At 41.3% G+C, this 15,650-nt stretch overlaps 1 non-coding gene across 1 annotated transcript; it reads left to right on the top strand.

Moving 5' to 3' along the window:
- The first annotated feature begins 15,215 nt into the window (after nt 1–15,215).
- Nucleotides 15,216–15,322, top strand: LOC150032589 (small nucleolar RNA R71). The gene has a single exon (XR_016524943.1). It is a non-coding gene; the product is annotated as a small nucleolar RNA R71 (small nucleolar RNA).
- Nucleotides 15,323–15,650: the final 328 nt, after the last annotated feature.

The raw sequence follows: 15,650 nt of genomic DNA, 5'->3' as shown, positions 1-15,650 counted from the left end.
GCAAGCATAGAATGCCATAATAAGAAAGTCATATTTACATTTTCCAACAGGAATAAAATTTAAATTTAAGCGCTCTAATACACAATCAGCCCCAAGAATAATTTCAACCTTAAAAACTAAGAATTTGCTCAACCATGGGGCTTGGGCATATCAAGCAAGCGTGATGGACTCATGAAACCCAAAAGATGATATTAAGGATACTCATGTGATAAGAAAGTTTAAAGATGTATTCGCAGGAGAGCTTCCAGGTTTACCACCTAGTTGAGAAATAGAATTCTATATAGACCTACTCCCGGAGCTGAACCAGTATCTAAAGAACCATATAGAATGGCACTTGTGGTGTTGCAAGAATTCAAAATACAATTACAAGACTTGTTAGACAAAAGATTTATACGCCCTAGCGTGTCTCCATATGGAGCACCTATCTTATTTGTTACGAAAAAGGACGGATCAATGCGTTTATGTTTAGATTATCGAGAGTTGAATATGACAATAAAGAATCAGTACCCACTCCCACGCATTGATAACCTATTTGAGAAATTACAAGGAGTCTCAGTATTCTCTAAAATAGATTTCCGATCTGGATATCATCAACTGTGAACAAGGAGTCTGATATTCCCAAGACTGCTTTTCGAACAAAATATGGGCATTATGAGTTCGTTGTGATGCCCTTTGGATTAACTAATACCCCAACAACCTTCATCGATTTGATGAATAGAATTTTTAAGGACTATCTTGATAATTTTGTGATCGTATTCATAGATGATATCTTGGTCTATTCCAAGTCTAAGGCAGAACATGAAAAACATCTTAGGGATGTCCTTTCCATATCGAGAAATAAGAAGTTGTATGCCAAATTCTCCAAGTGCGAGTTTTAGGTGCGAAAAGTTGCCTACCTAGGGCATATTGTAAAATAAGAAGGAATCTCAGTCGATCCTGCTAAGATTGAAATAGTTAGCAAGTGGCCTCGCCCAACAACGGTCAGTGAAGTGCGAAGCTTTCTTGGATTAGCAGGATATTATAGACGATTTCTAAAGAATTTCTCAAGTATAGCATTACCCTTAACTAACATCACCAAGAAGAATAATCCTTTTGTCTAGAACCAAGCATGTGAATAAAGCTTCGAGGAACTAGAACAAAGGTTGACTACAACCCTTATTCTCACTATACCTGATGGATCAGGGGGCTAACTACCTACAGTGACACATCAAAAAAGGGGTTTGGTTCTGTCTTGATGCAACATGGCAAGGTAATAGCATATGTTTCAAGACAACTTAAACCTTATGAACAAAACTATCCTATCCATGACTTAGAGTTAGTTGTCATAGTCTTTGCTTTAAAGATATGGAGACATTACTTATATAGGGAAAAGATCCAAATCTATATAGATCATAAAAGCCTTAAGTACTTCTTTACCCAAAAGGAATTAAATATGAGGCAACGAAGATGGCTTGGTCAAAGACTACGACTGTGAGATCCTCTAACATCCAAGAAAAGCTAACATTGTAGCTGATGCTCTTAGCCGAAAGTCAGCTCACACGGCAGCTCTATGTACCATCTCCAAACATATAATGGATGACCTGGAAAGAGTTGAGATCTCACTAATACCAGAAACCATCACAACTCGAATAGCACAACTAACTGCAAGTACAACTTTAAGGCAAAGGATAATTGATGCACAACAAACATATAAGTACCTAAACAAACAAGTATGGTAAGAGAATGAAGAAAACAATGAATTCTCTACAGCCCTAGACTCTGCATTTTTCTACCGTGAACGTCTATGTGTACCAGATGATGAAGAAATCAAGAAAGAACTACTGAAGGAAGCCCATGAGTCATGCTTTTCAATACATCCTGGGAGTACCAAGATGTATCAAGACCTGAAGGCACATTACTGGTGGCATAACTAATGACATGCAGAAATGCATGTCATCTTAGGCCTTTTACTTAGAATTATGAAGGTTGTTAGGCAGAATATGCGTCGATCATGATAGGAATTCACAAGAATATGAGCTTGCGTCGATCAGCATGTCGAATCTCAGCTAACCCGTTATTTTGTGTTAATTATGGGTTCAATGTTCTATTTTTGTAGCCAATGCACGAAATGAACGCAAACATGAAAACCGGACCATCGAATAGACGATCGTATGTGGAGAAACACTCCATCGCAAGGAAAACGCATCGATCAACGCATGGATGTTGCGGTAACTAGCTGTATGCGTCCATCGCATGGGAGTTGCGCTCGTCAAGCGAATCCGGTCATCATGTAGAGTTGTGGTGTTAAGTGAATGCGGCCATTGAATGATTGCGGCTACGTGACAACGCATTCTAATGGGATCAACATAAGGTAGGTGGAATGAAGGCATCAACGCATCTACCTCGAGAAAATCCAAAGATGATGTTGACATTTCACTTACCACGCCGTTAGTGGCAGAGGTTCAGAAAGGACGAATGCGCCAAATGTCAGACTCAGAGGAGTCCAATTAATGCTGTCGGCGACCAAAACTCTATAAATAGAGATCAATGAGCTGAAATTCAATCATCCAGAGATTATCCCTCAACCGGGGATTTTCCCCGCGATCCAGACAAACGCGTGAGAAGATGGCTGAGAGTTCTTCACCTCCTTCATCCATTCCGAGTGACGATCGGAGCCTTTGACCGGAGTTAGATCTCGAGAAAGTCAGCTCCTCCGCCCATCCATGGCACCACCGGCAGACTTGACGCACATCTGCTGGATGCAAAGTTTTGCTTCCAGTTGGTCATTCCTTTTTCCTTTCTTTTCCTATATCGTATTGTATGATATTTTGAATTAAGAAATTAATACAATGTGTTTTTCAATGCATTTCTCTATTCCTTCGACTTCATCTCCATCTTCTTCCTTAGCATCTTTACTTTCATTGGAACACTTAGTTGGATTGCTTGGGTATTACATACTTAGTAATGTGGATTAGGGATATAAAGCATATAGCGACCCATTGAAAGGTGTGCGTTGCGCGAATGTGTGAGTAACCTTATTTGCTTAGTGTGAAGTTGCTGCAACGCCTGTCTACAGGCTAACGCATTGCTTGTCTATGAGTGAGTCAGCAACAATCAACTACCCGAGAGGGTAAGTGGTTGGACGCATTAAGCAAGGTATGTGTTGTTCACTAGGGATAGTAACAACCGTAGGTCAGCGAAGTTTATGCGATTGTCTTGCATTATGTATGCTTCATTCTTCCATTAGGGATACTCGGGAGGGTAGTCTAAAGACAGGATCTAGACTTGGGATGGTTAGGTCAGAATCTAGGCTTGCGAGAGCTAGATTAGATCACATAATACAAGAAATAGGTGCTTAGAAATGAGCACTATTTTTTATTAATGCATCGCATGCATCCTGTGGACGCGGTATGCGATGCATGTTCCTAAGATATGCATTAATAATCATGCATCGATGGTCATGCATTGGACTGATAATGCATTAATGAATGTATGCGATGATCATACGTCCTACCAAAAGTTTTCTTGCGCTCCCGCCAAGTATAACGTGAACGCAAGTTTTTCGGGTAATCGAGGTCGAACACAGGGACTTGTAGCTATATGTATGCGGTAATGTGCATGCAATGGTTTAAATAAAAGAATGGAAGGGAGGTTGCTAAGTTAACCCTACTCCTACTCCTATCTAACAGACAATGCAATGAGAATATGCATGAAAGGTTGAGAAACGACAAACCATGACATGAAATAAATGTGTGGGAAAATAGATAAAATGTGGAGATGATTTCATTGCAACCCTTAAGAGTGACAGCAAGGGAAACCTTAGTCAACGCAAGCCAATGCGATCATGCTACACTCATGCACGGAAAATCATTTTCCAATGGAAATGCGGTGGTCATAAGTCTAGGACACATGTGTTGAATGTAAAAGTGTCCATAGATCTTATTCCTAAGTCTCTACTCTTTTTCTATGCGATGATGCAAAATGCACACAACGCTGTAGTGACCTCACACGATCGTATCCTATCTCTAGGATGCATGCGATGGGTTAATAGCAAACAGTGCCTATTCCTAAGCTCCTATCTCTTGTATTATGTGTTCTAATCTGACTCTCCCAAGCCTAGATTCTGACCTGACCTTCCCAAGCCTAGATCCTGTCCTTAGACTACCCTCTCAAGTATCTCTAATGAACGAATGAAGCATACATAATAATACAAGACAATTGCATGAACTTGGTTGACGCAAGATTGTTACTATCCCTAATGAACAATGCGTACATTGCTTGATGCATCCAACCACTTACCCTCCCGGGTAGTTGATTGTTGCTGACTTCACTCATAGAGAAGCAATGTGTTAGCCTATAGACAGGCTTTGCAGTAGTTTCACACTAAGCAAATAAGATTACTCACACATTCGCGCAATGCACACCTCTCGGTGGGTTACTACATGCTTCATATCCCTAATCTACATGACTAAGTATGCGATACCTAAGCAATCCCACTAAGTGCTGCAATGAAAGTAAAGATGCTAAGTAAAGAAGATGGAAATGGAGTCGAAGGAACAAAGAAATGCATTGAAAACAAATTGTATTAATTCCTTAATTCCAAGATGTCGTACAATACAATATAAGAAAGAAAGGAAAAGGAAATGACCGGCTGAAAGCAAAGATTTACTCCCAGCAGATGTGCGTCAAGGCTGCTGGTGGTGCCATGGATGGAGGAAGAACTGACTCTCTCGAGACCTAGCTCCGGTCGTCACTTGGAATGGATGAAGGAGGTGAAGAACTCTCTGCCATATTCTCACACGTTTGTCTGGATCGCAAGGATCCGCCCTAGGCGAACCTCAAGCAAAAACCTTGGATAACTTGAATTTATGCTCATCGACTTTTATATATATAGCTCGAGTCATCGACAGCATTAATTGTATTGCTCTGAGTCTGACGTTCGGCACGTTAGTCCTTTTTGAACCTCTACCACTAACGGAGTGGTAGGTGAAATGTCAGCATCATCTTTTGGTTTTTCTCGAGGTAGATGCATTGATGCATCCATTCCACCAACCTTGCATTGATCCCATTAGCATGCGTTGTCGCGTAGCCGCAATCATTCAATGGCCGCATTCGTTTAATATCGCAACTCTACATGATGACCGCAATCGCTTGACGAGTGCAACTCCCATGCGATGGACGCATATGATTGATTACCGCAACATCCATGCATTGATCGATGCGTTTGCCTTTGCGATGGAGTGTTTCTTCGCATGCGGTCGTCTATACGGTGGTCCGGTTTTCGCGTTTGCGTTCATTTCCTTCATTAGCTACAAAAATATAAATGCATAATTAACGCAAAAGAATGGGTTAGCTGAGACTCAACATGCTAATCAACGCAAGCTCACTTTCTCGTGAATTTCTATCATGATTGCCGCATATTCTGCCTAACAACCTTCATAATTCTAAGTAAAAGGCCTGAGATGACATGCATTTCAGAATGTCATCAATGACTCACCCTGAAAACCCTAATTCCCTCTAACTCTCTCCTCTTTTAGTCTTCTCTTAGAAGATTTGAGTTGTGAGGTGAAATGAGAACCCCCCGGGGTATTTATAGACCTTCAGAAGTATCCTTGTCACCCTCTACATGCTCCCACACTTCAAAGTGCATGGAAAACCTAGGTGTCAACATCATGCAAAGCCATACCATGCAATGCCCAACGCAACACCTCCTAACATCTTCTCCTTGCATGCAAGACTTAGGTGTCTTCACCATGCATAGGCTAATGCATAGCTTCCCTTGAGGTGGCACTTCAACACCTTGCATTCCCTTCCATGCATCCATCTTATCCTTGGCTCGGTCCAAGACCTCATTTTGTTAAGCCTCGTTGTGAAACCTGGATTTCCATTTTTCCTACCTTAGCAAGTGGAAGTTAAATCCTATGTTGAAGTGAAGGAAATTTCTAAGTGTTGAGTAGTTTTTAGTTAAGAACTAATTGATGAAATATTGGCTAAGTGTAAGGTCAAAAAGGACCCATGCGTGAAGGGTTAGGAGACATTAATGCATAAGTTGAGAAGACAACCATGCGTTTGTAAGGTTGGACGCATGATTGGCCGAAGTATTGACAAGAGGCATTGCCGAGAGTAACCATGCATTGGAAGCCAAGGAGAAAAATGAAGTATTGAGAGGTTACTTGGGCATGGAGAGAGGCTGAATTATGGCCAAGGACGACGCATGCAGCAGCCACTGTCTTGAGAGGTTAGAACAATGCATGCGGTGTGATGGCTGCGATGGATTCCATGGATGCGATGTGTATGCGTGTATGCGGCCAAAGGAAATGTGTTAGTAGCATGCAGTGATGGATGACATATGGTGATGGAGTATGTGGCCGATGGTTTGTGGCCGAAGGGATGCGTTGGTAGCATGCGGCGATGGATGGCATGCGGCAATGGAGTATGCGGCCGATGGTTTGTGGCCGAAGGGATGCACTGGTAGCATGCAACGATGGATGGCATGCGACGATGGGGGTATGCGTCGATGGTATACGACAACACTATGCGTTGGTGTCACACGGTGATGCTATGCGTTGATGCTATGCGGCAACGCTATGCATTGATGTCATGTGGCAGTGCTATGCGTTGGTGGCATGCGGTGGCCTTGCTACGCGAGAGTGTGTGGCCTAGGGCATGCGGTGTTGTAAGGGCATGTGGTGCAAAGATATGCAGTGATGCAAGGGCATGTGGTGCAAAGGTATGCGGTGATGCGAGGGCATCCGGTGATGCGAGGGTATGCCGTGATACGGCCGATGGTATGCGTATATGCGGCCGAAGGAATGCGTTGGTAGTAGATGATGGAGGCATGCGGCGATGCTACGAGATGGATGCGGTAGTGCTATGCGATGGCATGCGGTGATGCTGCACGATGGATGTGATGGCATGCGTCAATGGATGCGATGGATACAATGGATGCAGCGGCCTTGCTAAAGTATAAGCTATGCGATGTAACGAGCTAAGGTGGACGCATAGTGATTTGCCCTTGTGTTGTTAAGGCTTACGGTAACAAGGTTAATGAGGTGGGTTGCGTTGGTCATAGGAGATGTGTTAGCAAAAACCTAGATAATGGTGAGCTATGCCTTGAGGTGTTGAGTTGAGAACCAAGTCGACCCAAAGGTTGCTATGCATTGGTGATATGCTATGCGTTGGACATCCGAGGGCATGTGGGCGCATAAGACAAGGCTAATAGTATGCGTTGAAAGGGTGTTGGTCATTATCCTAGTTGAATGCATATGAAGTTAGATGAATGCATATGAAGGATGAACGCATATGAAGGATGGACGTATTCAAGGACGTCATTTGAACATGTGGCTTTTTGGGAAGAAATCTTAAGCCTTAAGCAAATGAGGTGGAGGCATAAGAAGACATGCAAAGTTGAGGGCTATGCATTGGTAAAAGGGGAGCAAGACACCTTGGGTTGCGCTGATGCAAGATTGCGATAATAGTGTAAGGAAGAGACACTTGGACATGGGCCAAGTAGGAGGTATCGACCTTAGAGCAATCTTGGACGCCTATAAATAGGGACAAGGACTTTAGATGAGAACTAAAATTCTCTTCAAAGGACATAAAGAATAGTGTATTGGGAGGAGACTATGCGTTGGTAGCAAGACCATGCATTGATCAAGTGGTTCTAAGAGGGGAGATGCTGTCAGACAGAAAGGACAGAAAGTAGCATCAACTTAGGATGAGGAGTTCTCCCAGAATACTCGTGCATTTGATGTGATTACAAAGCTATAAGAGTCTAGTATTCAAGGTAAGGCTGCCAGAGAAGAAGATCCAAGGATTCAGGCTGGAGAATGAGGAAAAGATAGAGGGGTCGAGCCGTCGAGTAAGCTGGGCCAGTCTTGATGTTTTGATGATTCCGTCCAAATCAAGAGGATTTCTAAGCTAAGATCTTATGGTAAGCTTTCTGAGACATTTTAGAACATGTTTGCAGAAGGAAGTATCTTAAAATAAGGTCTGGAACTCTGAATAATCTAAGCTGATAATTGAATCTGGAATTTAGGATTCAAAAGGGAAACCAAGGAAACCTAAGAAACTTCGGAAAGGAAAGTTCCTAACCAACCAAGGTGAGTGGTTATTGTGTTGTTGTATTGTTGATGAAATTTCTACATATAGGTAAATATATATAGGGGATAATGTTAAATTGGCATGATCAGGGATATATGTTTATCTTGTTACTATGCTTGTTAAGATATTGTTTGTATGTTTGTTTTGGAAACTGAAATTGTACTCGGGATATATAGTTAGCATGCTTGAAAAGGTATTTGGCAGGAAAATATAGTCGGCTTCGGCTGGCGGGAAATGATAATGATGATGACCGGCGGGAAATATAGGCAAGTTATCTAAGCATAGCTAGCGGGAAAATAGTCGATGTGCACATTGGTGGGATAATAGGGTACAGGGAAAGTTTCCACAGGAATTATTGATACATTGCTTTAATATACGTGTGAAAGTGTTGGGAAAAAATGTATGATCATGCCAGGGATAACCAGCGGTAAAGCTGAGGATGTTCATATTATGTAATAACCAGCGGTCAAGTTGGGGTTGATTGTTTTAACCAGCGATTGAGTTAGGGATAATCTAGCGGTCTGGCTGGAAAAATAATATTGAACTCGTGGTAATGTTCTTGTTGATTATGTATTGATTTCCAAAAAGTATACTGTTAAAATCAAACTTTGTAGCTCATGTTTTCCATGTTTTATGTTTTACCCACCCCCCCCCCCCCTAAGTAGCGGAAAGGTGAGGAGTTACGGGGTGCTACTAAGGTCAAGGTCCACCACATGCAACAGTTACACTTCCGGAGGGTTTTACAGTTGTTCTTGTAAACTTTGTAGCTAAGTCTTGGAGATGATAAATGTTACATTGTTGTAATATAAAATGAGCCTACTTTATCAATTGTTGTTTTCCTCCTCAACTTAATCAGTTGGTTGCTAAATTTGTTCATTGGTATCAGAGTTATTTCCACAAGAGTTATTAGGCAGTAAGTGTCAACAAAAGGGTTGATAACTGCTACAGTCATGTCCTTTCCTAGGCTCAGAGGGTATTCTGAGACGGGGTGTGACACTCGTACCCTACTTTGTTGTCAATTCGACCTTGTTCCCCAAGTAACTCAAGTCAACATATGGTCTCAACAACAACCTTGTTACGCGTCTAATCATCACCTATGTACCCACAAGATGGTCAACACATGGTTCTCTAGGTTTAGATGTATGGTTCCCAAACTATGCTACCAACGTGTCTCTCTCTCATAGCATAGCTTCCTTCTTTAGGTTCTTAGCATGGTTATGTGTCCAACTCCTCCCCTATGTGTCCAACTCTTCCTCAACTTCATCCTTTCTTGGTTTTCATCTCCTTCACATAGCATAGCTTTCTTCTTTATGTTCAAAGCATAGCCATGTGTCCACTTTGCCTCTCTTCAACTCAAGGTATGTGTTCACATGGCAATCTTTATGCCTACTTCATCATCTATACACCAAACACTGCAATCTTTAGGGTTTCCTCCATTTTTAGTTTCATATGTTGTCAACCATATAGCTAAATTCTCCCCCTTTAATACTCTATGCGTTCACTAACCTTACTCTATGCGCCCAACCCTATTTCCTTTCTTGGTTATGCATAGATCAACATATGGTTTACTCAAAATTTAACCAATTCTTCCCAATGATTTCATCTTGTCCTTCATCTCAAAACATGACTCTTCATACTCATAGCATAGTTCCTTATGCTCACAGCATAGCTTCTCATGTTTACAGCATAGTCTCTTATGCTCGTAACATAGCTTCTCATGCATCCAAAATTGTTCAAAGTTTCCCTTGGGATGCACCTACCATGCGTCAAACTTGGTAGGATTTTACTCCACTATGCTATGAGTTTAGCTTCCTTAGCTATGCTTTGACTTCACTTACTATGCTATGACTTTGTCAACAATGCTATCAACTATGTTATGACTTTTCACCTATACTATGACTTACTTCCTCAACTATACTATGAGTGGAACTTGGATAAAATTCTACACTCTTTCCCATGCTATGAATTCTACACTCATTCTCATAGCATAGTGATGCTCGTATTTATGAAGTGAAAATATGAATGATATGCGTTGATGGATTTGCATTCTGCACTCAAGTTTCCCCAGCGGAATTTAAGTGTAAATTCTTCTGAGTTTCCTGGTAAGTCCAGGGTCAAACACAGGGACTTGTGAAAATAGATTGCGTTGGTAATTTTGATGAAAACTTTGCGGTAACCAAGTAAATAAATAAGTGTTGGGTTTGTTGTTTGTGTTGATGAAAAAGAAATAAATAAAGGTGGCAGATTTGAGAAAAGACAGTTGCGTTGATAGATGCAATGAGTATGCGATGAACGGGTTGAGAAGATCTTTAGCTAGCATTACTTGGGAATGCGTCAGACTATGTGATCATGTTACAACCATGCACAGCAAGTCATTTTCCAATGTAAATGCGATGCTCATAAATCTAGGACACATGTGTTGAATGCAAAATGTCCATAGAGCTCATCCCTAAGTCTCTACTCTTGTCCTATGCAATGATGCAAAATGCATAAAAGCAAGGTGACCGCATACAATCATATCCTATCTCTTGGATGCATGCTATGTGTTGATAACAAATAGTGCTCATTCCTAAACGCATATCTCTCGTTTATACGTTCTAATCTGGCTCTTCCGAGTCTAGATTCTAACCTGACCTTCCCAAGTCTAATGGACGAATGAAGCATACATAAACAAGATAATCGCAAAGAATGAAGATTCCCTAGTTGTGCTAATTAAATGCTTATCAACCCATTCAACTAATTTAGCTACTCCTGCGTGAATAACAAAAAGTGAACAAATATAGAGAAATAAATTCCATTCTTATAAATGAGTTGAGTACAAAATGACAATGCAAAGTAAAGGTAGAGAGCCTGGTAGCAATTTCTTGCTAACCGAGTCTTTTTACACTGAAATCTCTATTCTGATCTACAGATGTTCCCGCTTTCGCAGGTGTCGGCCCTCTCTCTGTCCTTGGGGCTTCCGGCGCTCTTCAAACTTCTCGGAATGATCTACCGGCACAACTTCTTCCCTCGCATCCTCATTAAAATTAAAGAAAACTAAGAACACAGACGTGCGACTTATGGAACAAAAGATTGTAAAAACGGTGAACCCCTTTTCTGAAGAATGCACTTGGTATTTATAAAGCATCCATGGTGAAAGGCGGCTTCTCTCTCCTGGTTATACAGATGGGACAGCTTTAATTACTGACTGATGCACCGCATAATTGTCACCGATAAAGCTGAATGTACTTTATGATCGTTAACAGCTGTCAACTTAATTTGGATTCGACTGTCATCAGCTTTCTATCCCTCTTAATTATCCTTTCACCCGGATGCGCCCACCATGTTGCACTGACCAAGTTGTGGTGATCCTTCTTGGGCGAATGTTTGAGAGCACGATCAACGCAAAGCCTTGCAGTGAAGTTGCGCTCGACCGATGATTTCCTATGATCGCAATCTTGCATTGCGTTAACGCATATTCTGCACAAAAATACAAAGATTAACTGTTCTAATGCGTTGAATGCATGCGACCACAATATTATAGAATTTATGCTTAATGGATGCAATTTAACATATTTCATCGACGCAATCCAACATTGTTTAAGAAGTTAGCACAATGATAACGTGCATTTCTGTCCGTTATCACACCCCCAAATTTAAACAATACTTGTCCTCAAGCATAAGCTAAAGATTCCTTTAGCAAGTCAACTGCAAAGTTCTTTTCCTAGATATCTCAAGAATACTTCGTTCCAATCCTATATACCAGAATTTCCTTAAGTCTTATTCAAGTCTCTTCTTAAAATATTTCTAAGACCTAGGGCTTGCACGCTTAATTTTCAAAAGGACTTTACTAAATTTCGGATCATCGCATGATTTATTTCAAAAAGAAAATTTTCTACCGAGGTGACAAATGATTTTTCTTGCACAAAAATTTTCTTCATTGACATTTTTTTTCTGACCTTGCGCTGATCCAAGTGCCTTGCCTTCGTTTTGGCTTGCCCCCACGTGTATCATGCAGACATCCAACTACGAGCAATGCACTCTTTCTCATACTAAACTCGTACCGATTTGGTAGTGGAGTTGCGGTCATTGATTTACGCGTTGATCCTTGTGACTTACTTTTGTTTTGGATTACCCCCACGTGTGTCATGCGGACATCCAATTACGGGTAAGTGCCTTTCACAACTTAACTCTTATCAACATGGGTTTCCCATTGCATTGATAGTGGAGTTGTTATTCTCAAAGTATATATATATATATTGAAAGAATAGCAAGGTCGAAAATAAATACCTCACCCCCAAATTTAAAATGCTGCAATGTCTTGGTTGCCAAAAGATTAAAATAAGTCATGCGATGGTCATAGAATGCATTGTAAGGAAAGTTTGAAAGAAAGCTAGTAAACCCCTAACTTCGAGAAATATTTCATGAGGTGACTATCTTAAGACTAAGTTGACTCTAGTATATATGAAAGAAATAGAAGCATATTTGTCATCATTGAAATCATACTTGGCAAAGAACAGAATGCGGTAAACTACTAAATTTATCTATGTCAAATGATTACGGTAATTAAAGAGGATGTGGTGATAAGACTTTTAAAATTAACATGCGATGTGATAGCATAAAATTTGAAATAAAGATAGGGAAGAGTACACCCCCAAATTTTGCGCTGTCGCCGCATTGTGTATTGACGCATCATTCCTTGCGGTGATCTATCTTCTGTGGATTGCGGTGGCGGATTGAGATCATTTGCTTCTTCTTGTAACATCTCCGCAATCATGTGTCGTAATCGTTGTAAACAGACAAAGAGAGGGTCAAATTATTTAAAACAAAACAACAAGTTAGATGTCCAAATGATTTTTTTTTTTTAGAGAAAGAAGTAAAATTCAGTAAGATTTAGATAGATAAATACTAGTAAAAGAGACGAAGAAATAAGAGTTCAAAAATCATGTAGGGGGGTAGTCTGGGTCTTTCAGCTTCATGGAGACTTTTTCTGGCTGAAAATCACCTCCGCAATATGCTTAATTCGTTGTCCATTAACCTTAAATGTCCAGCTGCCATCCTCAGTGACCAGCTCCACCGCACCATGTGGAAATATTTCTTTAATGATGAAGGGACCAGACCAGCGTGATTTTAATTTTCCCGGGAAGAGCCGCAGTCTTGAATTGAAGAGTAAGACCTTTTGTCCGACTTGGAGGTTCCTATCGCATATGCGTTTGTCATGCCAGCGCTTGGTGCACTCCTTATAAATCTTCGCATTCTCATATGCGTTGATCCTCCATTCTTCTAACTCGACCAGCTGCATTTTCCGTGGGTCTCTTGCTTTCTTTAAATCAAAATTCAGCTTCTTGACTGCCTACAGTGCCTTATACTCCAACTCCAAAGGCAAATTACACGCCTTGCCAAATACCAACGCATAGAGGGACATACCTATTGGTGTTTTAAATGTGGTCCGATGTGCCCACAACGCATCGTCAAGTTTCGTTGCCTAGTCTTTCCGTGAAGGCTTTACTACCTTCTTAAGTATCAACTTAATTTCATGATTGGACACTTCAGCCTGACCATTCGTTTATGGATGGTATGTGGTGGCCACTTTGTGGAGGATGTTGTACTTGTGCATCAGCTCTTTGATATTATGATTGACAAAGTGGGATCCTTCATCACTTATGATGGCACGAGGAGTGCTAAAACGAGTGAAAATATTTTTCTTCAGGAACTGGAAGACTACCGCCGCATCACTTGCGGCGCATGCTATTGATACCCACTTGGAGACATAATCGATAGCCAATAAAATGTAATGCTTGCCATGCGAAGGAGGAAATGGTCCCATGAAATCAATCCCCCATACGTCGAATAATTCCAGCTCCAAGATAGTGTTCATTGGCATTGCATTTTTCCATGAAATGTTGTCTATGCGTTGACACCAATCACATTTCATTGCGTAGTCAGTAGCATCCTTGAATAATGTGGGCCAAAAGAATCCACTTTGAAAAACTTTGGCTGTAGTGCGATGCCCTCCAAAGTGTCCACCATATGGTGAGTCATGGCATTGTGATAATATGCATTGTTGAGCAGCATTCGGTACGCATAATCAAATAATCTGGTTTGCACCTCTTTTATACAGTTTAGCTCATCCCAATAATAATGTTTGCATTCGTGCTTGAGCTTCTTCTGCTGGTGATAGGTGTAATCTTCAGGAAATTGCTCACAAACCAAATAATTAACGATGTCCGCATACCAGGGAAATTCTTCTCTATGGAATAGTTGCTCATCCGGGAACATAGCACTCACCTCAATCTCATTGCAGTCAACTTCAAGATTTTTCAGTCTAGAAAGATGATCCGCAACCTGATTCTCTGTCCCCTTTCGGTCAATTATTTCGATATCAAATTCTTGAAGGAGGAGAATCCATCTGATCAACCTCGGCTTTGTGTCCTTCTTTGTCATTAAGTATTTTATTGTCGAGTGATCGGTGTGGATGAGTACCTTGGTTCCCAATAGATATGCCCGGAATTTCTCCAACGCAAAAATCACAATCAGGAGTTCTTTCTCTGTGGTGATATAATTTGTATGAGCAGGGTTTAAAGTTTTACTCGCATATGCGATGGGGTGCAAAAAAAATTTTCTCTTTTGCGCTAAAGCTACCCCTATCGCATACCCGCTTGCGTCGCACATGATTTCAAATGGCAATGTCTAGTTCGATGAAATCAATACGGGTGCGGTAATCAGCGCATCTGTTAAAACTCTGAATGCGTTGAGGCAGTTGTTGTCGAACTTTTTGTCAGCCTCTAGCAACGCACTCAGTGGTCGTGCTATCTTAGAAAATTCCTTGACAAATCGTCTATAGAACCCAGCATGCCCCAAGAAGCTTCGCACAGCCTTCACGCTGGTTGGAGGTGGAAGCTTTTCAATTACGTCGATCTTTGCTTTGTCCACCTTCAACCCATCCCGAGAGACTTTATGCCCCAACACTATACCCTCCTTGACCATGAAATGAAATTTTTCCCAGTTGAGCACCAAGTTCGTCTCCTCACATAATATTCTTCGCCTCATCATAAATTTTGTCGAGCATACCATCAATAGCTGCCGTATTGGCAGCGGTCTGTGAAGCGGGATTCAAACCATGATAGAAAATCTCCATTTGAAGGCAGTCTGGTAACCCATTATGCGGACAATCCTGGACCAACCTTTTAAACCTCACCCAAGCATCGTTGAGCGATTCGTCCATATCTTGTTCAAAATTTGTGATCAGTTTCCTTCGTCTTGCGTTCTCGGTAGGTGGAAAATACTTCTTCATAAATTTCTCCACTATCTGCTCCCAAGAAGTGATCTCTCCCGGTTCGAGAGAATATGCCCATTTCCTAGCCTGATCACAGAGTGAAAATGGGAACAACGTTAGTCGAACTTCTTCAGCAGAGATGTTCGGGAACACAAAAGTGTTACAGATTTCAATAAAACTTCAGAGGTGAGTGTGCGGGTCCTCGCCACACCTTCCTCCGAATTGACCTGCAGTCTGAATCATCTGCAGCATCACCGATTTCATTTCGAATCTGCTTCCGTCGAGGGTTGGCCTCATGATTCCCGGACAAAAA

Source organism: Benincasa hispida, chromosome 11 (assembly GCF_027475165.1).
Source record: "Benincasa hispida cultivar pf3 chromosome 11, pf3_genome.v1.1, whole genome shotgun sequence".
Taxonomy (NCBI): Eukaryota; Viridiplantae; Streptophyta; class Magnoliopsida; order Cucurbitales; family Cucurbitaceae; genus Benincasa; species Benincasa hispida.
Note: the sequence above shows the minus strand (reverse complement) of the source record. Positions and strands in the feature narration are given on the sequence as shown.